A 13,401-nucleotide genomic window follows, 5' to 3' on the forward strand; every position below is an offset into this window, starting at 1 on the left:
CTGTGCTTCTAAGGGCATAGTTATTTCCCCAATATTCCCAAGTGTTTAAAATTTTTTAAAAAAGTTATAAAAAAAATACAAAAAAAAAAATTAAATTACAACAAAATTTGCAAAATCAATCCTGCAGTATAAGCCCATTGGTACTGCAATATTACCAAGTTCACACATTCTGCAGTATCTTGTGCTATATATAATGGAGAGCAAAAATTTGGAGGATAAAGTAGGGAAAGATCAAGACCCACTTGATGGAGGTATTGTGTCCCTGGTAACAAATCCCATCGAGATTTCACTTCACTAGGCAGGCGATACCAAAAATGTACAGAGAAGTACGATCAAGTGTCCTCAGTGCTCTGAAAAATGCGGTTGTACCCACTGTCCACTTAACCACGGACATGTGGACAAGTGGTTCTGGGCAAACGAAGGACTATATGACTGTGACAGCCCACTGGGTAGATGCATCGCCTTCCGCAGCAACAGCTGCATCAGTAGCAGCATCTACAAAATGGCTGCTCGTGCAAAGGCAGGCAACATTGTGTATTACAGGCTTTAATAAGAGGCACAACGCTGACAACATATTAGAGAAACTGAGGGAAATTATCTCCCAGTGGCTTACCCCACTTAGACTCTCATGGGGATTTGTGGTGTCAGACAATGCCAGTAACATTGTGAGGGCATTAAATATGGGCAATTTCCAGCACGTCCCATGTTTTGCACACACCATTAATTTGGTGGTGCAGCATTACCTCAAGAGTGACAGGGGTGTGCAGGAGATGTTTGCGGTGGCGCGCAAAATTGCTGGACACTTTCGGCATTCAGCCAGTGCCTACCGCAGACTAGAGGCACATCAAAAAAGCATGAACCTGCCCTGCCATCACCTCAAACAAGAGGTTGTGACGCGCTGGAACTCCACCCTCTATATGCTGCAGAGGATGGAGGAGCAGCAAAAGGCCATTCAGGCCTACACAGCCACCTACGACATAGGCAAAGGAGTGGGGATGCGGCTGAGTCAAGCGCAGTGGAGACTGATTTCCGTATTGTGCAAGGTTCTCCAGCCGTTTGAACTTGCCACACGAGAAGTCAGTTCCAACACTGCCAGCTTGAATCAGTTCATTCCCCTGATCAGGCTGTTGCAGAAGCAGCTGGAGAAAGTGAGGGAGGATCTGGTAAAGCATTGCGATCCAACAAAGCATGTAGCTCTTGTGGATGAAGCCCTTCGTACGCTTTGCCAGGATCCGAGGGTGGTCACTCTTTTAAAGTCAGAGGAATACATTCTGGCCACCGTGCTCGATCCTCGGTTTAAAGCGTATGTTGTGTCTCTGTTTCCGGCGGACACAAGTCTACAGAGGTGCAAAGACCTTCTGGTCAGGAGATTGTCCTCTGAAGAGGACCGTGACATGCCAACAGCTCCACCCTCATTTTCTTCCACATCTATGGCTGCGAGGAAAAAGCTCAGTTTTCCTAAAAGAGCCGCTGGCGGGGATGCTGATAACATCTGGTCCGGACTGAAGGACCTGCCAACCATTGCAGACATGTCTACTGTCGCTGCAGTGGATGCCGTCACAATTGAAAAAATGGTGGAGGATTATTTTGCTGACACCATCCAAATAGACATGTCAGACAGTCCATATTGTTACTGGCAGGAAAAAAAGGCAGTTTGGAAGCCCCTGTACAAACTGGCTCTATTTTACCTGAGTTGTCCCCCCTCCAGTGTGTACTCGGAAAGAGTTTTTAGTGCAGCGGGTAACCTGGTCAGTGAGCGGCGAAGGAGGTTGTTTCCTCACAACGTTGAAAAAATGATGTTTATGAAAATGAATAATCAATTCCTCAATGAAGTACAGCACTGCCCTCCAGATAGTACAGAGGGACCTGTGGTTGTGGAGTCCAGCGGGGACGAATTGATAATGTGTGAGGAGGAGGACGACATCTTTCCTCAGTAGAGCCTGTTTAGTTTGTACAGGGAGAGATGAATTGTTTTTTTGGTGTGGGGGCCCAAACAAACCAATCATTTCAGCCACAGTTGTTTGGTAGGCCCTGTCGCTGAAATGATTGGTTTGTTAAAGTGTGTATGTCCTATTTCAACAACATAAGGGTGGGTCCATCTTGCAACTATTTTTTTGGCATTATGTGACCATTCAACAGTCGTTTGCCATGTTCAAAAAGTAAAAGAAAATGCCAACAAATTCAATAAATTAAATCAAAAGTTAAATGCCCTGTCATTATTTAAAACAAGAGGGTTTGACGTGCTAGAATTAGTGTAGTGTTAATATGTTATAAACACTACACTTGGAAATTGGAGGAGGTATTGTGGCCCCGGTATCAAATTTAGTACCGGGGCCACCCCACTACACAGTCCAGAATTTTTTTGGGGGAAATTCAGAGCCGTGGAGGGTTTTTTATTAATTATATTGTGGTGACCACTCCTCTACGCAGTCCAGATACATTTATTGGTGCGAATTATACAAGTTCAGGGTTTTTAAATTATATTGTGGTGACCCACTCCTCTACGCAGTCCAGATACATTTATTGGTGCGAATCATACAAGTTCAGGGTTTTTAAATTATATTGTGGTGACCCACTCCTCTACGCAGTCCAGGTACATTTTTTGGTGCGATTAAGACCAGTTGATGGTTTTCTTATTATATTGTGGTGACCCACTCCTCTACGCAGTCCAGATACATTTATTGGTGCGAATCATACAAGTTCAGGATTTTTAATTTATATTGTGGTGAGTGACCACTCCTCTACGCAGTCCAGGTACATTTTTTGCTGCGATTCATACCAGTTGATGGTTTTCTAATTATATTGTGGGGACCACTCCACTACGCAGTCCAGAAAGATACCTCGTTGCAACGTTTTGGACTAATAACTATATTGTGAGGTGTTCAGAATACACTGTAAATTAGTGGAAATGCTTGTTATTGAATGTTATTGAGGTTGATAATAGCATAGGAGTGAAAATAAGCCCAAAAAATTGATTTTTTAACTTTTTATGCTTTTTTCAAAAAAAATCCGAATCCAAAACCTTAAATCCGAACCAAAACCTTTCAGCAGGTGTTTTGCAAAACAAATCCGAACCCAAAACATCACGAAAATCCGAATCCAAAACACAAAACACGAGACACCAAAAGTCGCCGGTGCACATCCCTAATTAATAAACAAATTAAAAAGCATGTCTGACAATTATTTAAGCAAGTTTCAGTAGGGCATAGATAAAATAAGCACAAGGTGTACATTAATGGACATAAAGAAGTCCAAAATATAACAAACTACATCCACCAGAATACGTCACAAAAGCTTATTGGTGATGCATTAAAATTATATAAAGGGAGCATGTTCTAATTGTGCTTTAATGATACATATATGTGCTGATTTTTTTTTTTTTTTATAATACTTTATTTTGAATGGTCAAGCAATACAAGGCATACAAGATACAAAATCAGAAGACATTTATATTGTAATGAAATCCAGGGAGGACATCCACAAAAAACTTGAGATGTAAACTGACCAGTTTTTTATGTTATTTCTTGCTTTACCTTACATAGATCAGACAACATCAAAATAGAACTGGGGGGGTGTGGGGGGGGGGGTGGTGTAAAAAAAAGGGGGGGGTAAGAGGGGGAAGGGAAGAAGGAAGACCACAGAAGATAGACAAGAGTGCAGTCAGAGGGAAGGCAATGAAAGTGTGTTAGAGGGTCAAGGGTTGGTAGAGCAGGAGCAGGGTCCCACTCGCCACACATGGGCCTCCACGGGGAAATTAAGTGTCAGAGGGAAACGCGCTTTCCGCCATTTGCCATGGAGCTCAAACTTGGCTGAAAGCATAACCTCTGTCGGGTAGGTGGTAAGTAATCTCTTCCATTGCTGCCTCATTCCAAATTTGTTTTTTAAGGGCCGAAAAAGATGGAGAAGAACTGCGCTTCCAGTTGAGGGCAATGAGAGATTTGGCGGCTGTGAGGAAGTGCGCTGCCAATTTTTTTGAGAATTTATCAAGATCCGGGGGAGGGTAGCAAAGGAGATATGTGCTGATTTTTAAGGAAAGACCAAAAATGTTTTGATTTTTAAAATAACATTTAAAATAAATAAATATATATATATTGGTAATTATACCTGGCTTTAATATGAGACTATATTTGACTCTTTTACTTTTCTCTCCAAATAATTCACATACTGCCAGTTCATTCATTGTAAATACTAGCAGATTTGTTGTTTTCAATTTTAATTTTCTCTGATGAAAAAAATTGCTGAAAGAAAAAAGATCCTTTTAGTCTGATTTACCAACAATAAATCACCTCAGCATTGGGGTCATGCGTTCGATTCCTGACCATGGCCTTATCTATGTGGAGTTAGTATGTTCTCCCCGTGTTTGCGTGGGTTTCCTCCGGGTCCTCCAGTTTCCTCCCAAATTCCAAAAACATACTAGTAGGTTAATTGGCTGCTTTCAAATTGACCCTAGTCTCTCTGTCGGTCTGTGTCTGTGTGTGTATGTTAGGGGATTTAGACTGTAAGCTCCAATGAGGGCAGGGACTGATGTGAGTGAGTTCTCTGTACAGCACTGCGGAATTAGTAGCACTATATAAACAGCTGGTGATGATGATGACTTGAGGGTTTATTCTTACCATCCAATTTTACCACAAACATAAACCTTCCTTAGTGAATATGAAGATATATGGGAATTCAATGAACAGAAAAAGGAACAAACATTCTACCACAGATCAAGTTTTTGGAATTTAAAACATTTCTGCTACATTTGTGAGTATGGCTCTTAGGCTGCAAGTTCTGGAACTTATTTAACTATGGTCTACACTTCAACAAGAAGTGTTATTGGAAAACACATTAAAAATACTCAAGAAAGGGTTGGAAATCTAAATAAAGCAGAACACGTATCCCTACTGACATTTTATAATCACATATAATAGTATATTGATCCAGAGATATGACATGTATTAATTCTTAACATCTATTCTAAAAAGTACCTAAGGCCCAGGACCACATGCCCAATGATTGGTTAGCTCCTGGTGACAACCCTCTTCCACAGTCACTGTGCCCCCCCCCCCCTTCAGCCTTGCGTCCTGGGCAGTCGCCCCTCTCGCACAGCCCTAGTTACGGCTCTGGGAGACAGACACAACAATTAATGGTCACTGGCATAGAGAAACACACATGGTGAGAGAGACAGTTGGCGACAAATAGGTACACATAAAATTGGAGACAGAGATGCACACACAAAACAGGGGACAGAGGTGAACACACACATGGGGGGCAGAGGCACGCACACAATAGGGGTGAGAGAGGCACACACAGAATGGGGGGAGAGAGACACACAATGAAGAGGAGATAGAGACACCCACAATGGAGAGGAGAGAGGTACACACATAAAGGAGAGGGGGGAGAGTGGCACACACATAAAGGACGGGGGACAGAGGAACACACAATGGGGGGCACACAAATAAAGGGGGGAGAGGGGCACACATATAAGGGGAGGAGAAAGGAATACACAATGGGGCGAAGAGGCTCACACATAAAGGGGGAGGGTCACATAAAGGGGGAGAGAGAGGCACACACAATGGAGGTAGGCACACACATAAGGGGGGGCACACATACAAAAGCAGGGGTAGAAAAAGTGCAAAAGTCCCGGTCAATGGAGGAAGCCTCTGGGAGGCTAGGGAGAAGCAGAATAAAGGGCTACCGGAGGCTGCGCCGGACACACAAGCACAATGTAAATGGCTTTGTGTTGTAAAGCAACACACAGCAAGCAGTCCAACCTACAAAGATGCTGGCCAAAATAATTGAATTTGGGACTAGACCAGCCTGCCCCTGCCCCATACAGCCCCATATATCTCCTAGTAAGGCCTATAGCCAATCCACCCCTGCCTTCTGGCTGATGGAATTATTCCTGATATAATCAGGAGGCATATTGGTTGGTGAGGGAAATAAACACTTAATTTAATGCAAAATTGAAACTTGCTTTACAGGTGATCAAAAGTTTTCTCTTACACTTAGGGGGGATTTCCAGTTGCTAGTTGTTATTCTAGTCACCACCGGAATGCAGAGTCCAGAGGTTTTCTTATAGTCCGGCGTCTCCAGCATATCTCTGCCAGAAGAACGCAGGAACCATACAGCCTATTACCTCTGCTCTTGTTGTCCCGTCTTCTTAAAGGGGTTGTTTGTATGTCTTGTCTGTGTCTCTTGCCATGCTCCCCCTGTTTGTCTGTCTCTTTCATCTCCCCCTATCTCTGTTTCCCCTTTGTGTTTCTTCCTCCAATGTTGTATGTGTAACTCTCTGTTTCCCTCTGGCACCCCATGTCTGTTTCTCCCTGCCACCACTGAGTTCAGAGGTGGAACTATTGAGCTGTGGGCACCGGTGTAGTAAGGCAGAGAGGAGGGAACCAGGGCCCTCTGCATCTGCCATGCAGCGGGCCCCATTATCTCCATGGGCCCCGATGCATGGCATCTGCAGCACCAGTGGTAGTTCTGACACTGATTGGTTTTCGGTGATGTTTAAAAAAATATATATATTTTTTTACATTTAAAAATAATAGATTAAAGTAATTTAAAAACATTTAGAAACCTCCACCCATTAAAAAAAATGAATAATTTCTTTAATTCTACTAATCTAACAGAACATTGCCTGTTAACACCCCCCCCCCCCCCCCCCCCCAAAAAAAAAACACACCCTCACCCATAAATCGCTTCTCGGCCTTTTTGCTAAGATCAAGTGTAGTATCTGTTCTTAGCAGTTTAATATCTGACACTCACTTGATTCAGGACTTTGCAGGAACCCCACTTTCAGCTACACACTCTTCCTTGCCCCAGCCTTTTGGCTAGGCAGGATTCATTTTTAACATCTCGGCCGAAAGGCTGGGGCCGTTTTGCACGGCACTAATTTATTTATTTATTTTTCTCACTGTTTGTCACTTCACTTTTTTTTATATATGTTTTTTCACGGATTGGAGGAGATGCTGGAGCCCTTATGGCTCCTGATCCTCGAGAATCTAGGGGGGCTGGTGTCGTCCCAGTGGCTCCCACCCCCCTGAAACCATCTGAGGTCTCCTTTCAGGGGGAGGCATAAGTACCAGGGAGGAAGCTTCGGTGGAACCCTTGGTTAAAGGGACCCCCTAGCCTTGCAGCGAAGGGGGTCTGAAGACCCTTGCCCCCTAAAGGTCCTTATGGATCCGGGGGTTGGGGATAGAGGGACCCTTCCTCTTTTGGAGGAGGGTCTGAACGACACCCTGGAGCACATTTTTTAAGTTATTCACTTATTTTTTCAGAAACTAGGGTGAAAACACGATTTTAGGCTTTCAATGAAAAAAAATAAAAAAAATCAGTAGAAGTACTGGGAACTTTTCTCTTGAACAGCTAAATACTGTAAATACTGAAAAAAAATCTCTCTAAAATTCATCATTTATAGCTGGACAACATATATTTCTCCTCTATGATTCAGGAGAATCCAAAAAGTCTAGCAGGAAACGTTGGTCACTGTAATCACTTCATGCTGTCACTGTAATCACTTGAACTTCTCCTGCACTATGAAGACAGAATTTTGTAGCACAGTACACAGGTCTGAGTCATCCTTAGCCTTGAACCCCAAGAGGGTGGGTGCACACTGAAACACTGGTGACCAAGCAACTGTAATGTCAAACCTATGACATAGGCAGACCAGACATTTGTTATGGATTGTTTTGGTGGATTTCTACATGTTAATCATCACTTTCGAAATCTTGCATTAGTCTGGGTAGAAAACAAATGTAAATATTAAATATACTATTGCTAATCTCTAAAATCATTTAGGTGGTCACATGACCTCTCTTTGGAACACTGGGCAGTGATACTATATGTACGTATGTTTTCACTTATAAGAGCACAATGCAAGGCAGAGTAGTTTATAGATAGAGATGGTCACTGACCCCCGTGTTTTGGTTTTGGATTCGGTTTTGGATCTGGATTACCGTCGTGTTTTGGTTTTGGTTTTGGTTTTGCAAAACCTCCATTGCGTGTTTTGGTTTTGGTTTTGGTTTTGTTTGGTTTTGTTTTGCTATTTTTTGGGAAAATCCATGTTTTTGGGCCTAAATTAACCCAATTTAGTGCTCCAACTGTTTTAGAGACAAGTAATCTAATTGTTGAGGTAATAAATCATCCCAAAAAACAGTTTAATTCTTCGTTGGTAGGCCTATTCTACACACAAAACAGATTGTCTTCCTCTCCATCTATGCATATTGGCAATGCAGCCATCGTCTTTGAATGTATATTACACCCTACACTTATAGTTAAATATGTAAAGAAATGGAAAAAGCCAGTTTGGTTTCTGTCTCTCAAGGCCCCCCTCCACTTGTATAAAATACCAAAAAATTCAGCCATTATAGACTGTACAATATTAATTGACATGGAGAAAGCCAGTTTGGTTTCTGTCTCTCAAGGCCCCCCTCCACTTGTATAAAATACCCAAAAATTCAGCCATTATAGACTGTACAATATTAATTGACATGGAGAAAGCCAGTTTGGTTTCTGTCTCTCTAGGCCCCCCTCCACTTGTATAAAATACCCAAAAATTCAGCCATTATAGACTGTACAATATTAATTGACATGGAGAAAGCCAGTTTGGTTTCTGTCTCTCTAGGCCCCCCTCCACTTGTATAAAATACTAAAAAATTCAGCCATTATAGACTGTACAATATTAATTGACATGGAGAAAGCCAGTTTGGTTTCTGTCTCTCTAGGCCCCCCTCCACTTGTATAAAATACTAAAAAATTCAGCCATTATAGACTGTACAATATTATGAAAAATGGACAAAGCCAGTTTAGGGTCACTCTGTCTATGACACCCTACCCTTAAGGATAAATTGCCCTAACAGCAGCCTTTCAAGATGGTATGTGATATGGAAATGCCACAAGTCCCTTTCCTCTTTGGGGGTAGATTGCACCCTACACTTACATAGAAAGTTTTAAAAAGATGTTATCGGCATCATCTTCAGCTTCATCCTCACCCTCATCAGTGTTATCGTCATCATCACAGACTATCAATTCATCGCCGCTTGAATCCGCCATTAGAGAACAGTCAGTGCTTGCATGTCTTGGATGGTGAAGGCCTTCCTCGTGGAAGATGTAGTTCATTTTTATAAACATCATTTTCTCCACATTTTTGGGAAGTAACCTTCTACGGCGATCACTGACTAAGTTCCCTGCTGTGCTGAACACTCGTTCAGAGTACACACTGGAGGGTGGGCAGCTTAGGTATTGCAAAGCAAGTTTGTACATGGGTTTCCAAATAGCTTGCTTTTCTTCCCAGTAAGGAAAGGGACTGTCTGACATTTCCATATCAACTACCTCTTGAAAGTAATCCTCCACCATCCTTTGCATGTTTATACTCATATTGGATGGACTTATGGGCAAAGTGACACTTTTTTTTGAAAAATCCTTCAAACCAGCCCAGATGTTAAATTGTTCTCGTCTGCCCCCTGTGTCTTCCCTGCTTCTTTTTTGGAAATTTAATTTTTTACGAGCAACAGCTTGAGAAAGTGAAGGAGGACACGTCGTCAAGCCGAGGCCCAGTTCAGCGGCCAACTTGCTGAGCAATAGCTCCTTGCAAAAGTTCACATCTCGCTCATTTACAAGTAAAGACTCAATGTAGGTTTTAAACCTTGGATCAAGCACAGTGGCCAAAACGTACTGATCCGAGTTCAAGATCTTAATAACTCGAGGATCATTGTGAAGCGAATTAAGTACTTGATCGACAAGGCCAACATACTTTGCTGAATTGCTTGCTTTCAGCTCCTCCTTCATTTTCTCAAGCTGCTTTTCCAATAGTCTAATTAAAGGAATGACTTGGCTCAAACTAGCAGAGTCTGCACTGACCTCACATGTCACAACTTCAAATGGTTTCAGCACCTTGCACAGCACTGAAAGGATTCCCCACTGTGCAAGAGTGAAATACATCCCCCCTCCTTTCCCAATGTCATGACTTGTGCAATATGCTTGGATGGCTTTGCGCTGTTCCTCCATCCTCTGAAGCATGTACAGGGTGGAATTCCACCGAGTTACCACCTCTTGCTTAAGTTGGTGGCAGGGCAAGTTAAACTGCTCTTGGAGCTGCTGTAATCTCCTACATGCTGTGGCTGAATGCCTGAAATGGCCTGAAATTTTACGGGCCACCGAAAGCATCTCCTGCACCTCACGGTTGTTTCGTAGGAAGCTCTGCACCACCAAGTTGATGGTGTGAGCAAAACAGGGAATATGTTGGAAATCACCCAGCTGTAATGCTCGCACTATATTGTTGGCGTTATCTGAAATGACATACCCTGGGGAGAGTCCGAGTGGTATAAGCCATGCATCAATCACATCTCTCAGTTTGCGTAACAAATTGTCAGCCGTATGCCTGTTAGTGAAGCCGGTGATACAAAGAGTGGCCTGCCTGTGACAAATGTTACGTAGTGGTGTACATGCTGCTGCTGTTCCTGCTGGTGAAGGTGAATGACCAACCCAGTGGGCTGTCACAGTCATATAGTCTTTGGTTTGGCCACTTCCACTTGTCCACATATCTGTGGTTAAGTGAACAGTGGGCAGAATGGCATTTTTCAGCGCAATCTCTACATTTTTACACACTTTTTGGTATAGTTGTGGAATAGCTTTACGGGAGAAATGGTGTCGCGATGGAATTCTGTAACGCGGACACAAAACCTCAATTAACTGTGAAAAACCAGCTGCGTTTATGGTGGAGATTGGACGCAGATCTAACACTAACATTGCAGCCATGGCGTCTGTGATTCGCTTGGCGACTGGGTGACTGCTGTCATATTTGCTTCCCCTCGCAAAGGATTGTTTCACAGTTAATTGCTGAAATGTAGGACTGCTCATTTTATTCACCTGCCTCTGGGATGACGATTCACCCCCAGCAGCAGCAACAGCAGCAGCAGGACTAACGCTTTCTTCAGAGGAATCAATAATAGTGCCGGAGTCATCCAGCCTTAAGTGGGATGCCGGGCTAACTCTGAGCGCTACTGAGGATATTGATGAGGATGGTGTGGTGGGTGTATTTTGTGGCCGTCGGTATGTCGGTGAGCGGAGGGTCTTAGCTGATGAGGGAGTGCTTGTATTCTTTTGGGAAGAACTTTCAGCTTTTCCCAACACTTTGCCATGAACTCTCGTTAAATGGCGTAACATAGACGAGGTTCCAAGATGGTTAAGGTCCCTCCCTCGACTGACTGTGGCTTCACATACACTACAAATGGCTATACAATTGTTGTCTGGATTTGGGTAGAAATAATTCCACACATAAGAAGTGGATTTTTTTGTTTTATGCCCAGGCATGACAATGGCCTTTTTCTTGTCACGTGCCAGAACTGCTGCCACTGGTGCAGGACTTACACAAACAACCTCATCCTCATCAACATCCTCATTAGCGCCCTCGTCGCCTACACAAATCTCCCCCTCATCCTCTTCTAATTCCAAAGTGGCATCCTCAATTTGGGTATCACCGGCTACACTCGGGCTATTAAGGCACACATCAGCAGAATGCTCACGATTAGACATCCCACTGTTGGATGGACTCTCCACAGGGATTGTTGTCATTTGTGAATCAGAGCAAATATTCTCCTGTAATGCCTCACTGGTATCTTGCAGCTCAGCTTTGACGCGTAACAGTAGTTGTGCACCAATTGTAGGCTGGGTAACTTTTTGGGATCTGCCACTAATAGCCAAAGGTGAAGGCCTCATTCTCTCTTTGCCACTGCGTGTGTAGAATGGCATGCTTGCAATTTTTTTTTTATCGTCACTTAACTTTTGCTCAGTTACACTTCGTTTTCGCTTCAATACAGTAAATTTTTTTTTGGTTTTTGTTTTTTGCACTAATTTGAAAACACTCTGTTGTTTGACATCGCCTTGGCCAGATGACGTACTGGGAACACTAACATCAGGACTGGTGACAGAACCTGGTTGCTCATTTAGATCATATGTGGACTGCTTTGAATCCATTGCGTAGATACTGCTGACAGATATGACTTTTGACAGCCAGAAATATTAATGCACAATTAGGGAGGACACCCCAAAAACACTGAGGAGTGCTAAAATTTATTGAGTAGATACTGCTGACAGATATGACTTTTGACAGCCAGAAATATTAATGCACAATTAGGGAGGACACCCCAAAAACACAGAGGAGTGCTAAAATTTATTGAGTAGATACTGCTGACAGATATGACTTTTGACAGCCAGAAATATTAATGCACAATTAGAGAGGACACCCCAAAAACACTGAGGAGTGCTTAAAATTATTGAGTAGATACTGCTGACAGATATGACTTTTGACAGCCAGAAATATTAATGCACAATTAGAGAGGACACCCCAAAAACACTGAGGAGTGCTTAAAATTATTGAGTAGATACTGCTGACAGATATGACTTTTGACAGCCAGAAATATTAATGCACAATTAGAGAGGACACCCCAAAAACACTGAGGAGTGCTAACATTTATTGAGTAGATACTGCTGACAGATATGACTTTTGACAGCCAGAAATATTAATGCACAATTAGGGAGGACACCCCAAAAACACAGAGGAGTGCTAAAATTTATTGAGTAGATACTGCTGACAGATATGACTTTTGACAGCCAGAAATATTAATGCACAATTAGAGAGGACACCCCAAAAACACTGAGGAGTGCTTAAAATTATTGAGTAGATACTGCTGACAGATATGACTTTTGACAGCCAGAAATATTAATGCACAATTAGAGAGGACACCCCAAAAACACTGAGGAGTGCTAACATTTATTGAGTAGATACTGCTGACAGATATGACTTTTGACAGCCAGAAATATTAATGCACAATTAGGGAGGACACCCCAAAAACACAGAGGAGTGCTAAAATTTATTGAGTAGATACTGCTGACAGATATGACTTTTGACAGCCAGAAATATTAATGCACAATTAGAGAGGACACCCCAAAAACACTGAGGAGTGCTAACATTTATTGAGTAGATACTGCTGACAGATATGACTTTTGACAGCCAGAAATATTAATGCACAATTAGGGAGGACACCCCAAAAACACTGAGGAGTGCTAAAATTTATTGAGTAGATACTGCTGACAGATATGACTTTTGACAGCCAGAAATATTAATGCACAATTAGGGAGGACACCCCAAAAACACAGAGGAGTGCTAAAATTTATTGAGTAGATACTGCTGACAGATATGACTTTTGACAGCCAGAAATATTAATGCACAATTAGAGAGGACACCCCAAAAACACTGAGGAGTGCTAACATTTATTGAGTAGATACTGCTGACAGATATGACTTTTGACAGCCAGAAATATTAATGCACAATTATGGGGGACAACCCAAAAGCGCTGGGGAGTGCCAAATATGAAGAAAAAATAATAAACCTCTATCCTCCTCTCTGCACTAGCGATT

The 13,401-nt window shown here is 42.5% G+C and overlaps 1 pseudogene; it reads left to right on the forward strand.

Moving 5' to 3' along the window:
• The first annotated feature begins 6,679 nt into the window (after window positions 1-6,679).
• LOC142155727 (U2 spliceosomal RNA) lies at window positions 6,680-6,778 on the forward strand (annotated as a pseudogene).
• The last annotated feature ends 6,623 nt before the right edge of the window (window positions 6,779-13,401 follow it).

Source organism: Mixophyes fleayi, chromosome 4, assembly GCF_038048845.1.
Source record: "Mixophyes fleayi isolate aMixFle1 chromosome 4, aMixFle1.hap1, whole genome shotgun sequence".
NCBI classification, from domain to species: Eukaryota; Metazoa; Chordata; class Amphibia; order Anura; family Limnodynastidae; genus Mixophyes; species Mixophyes fleayi.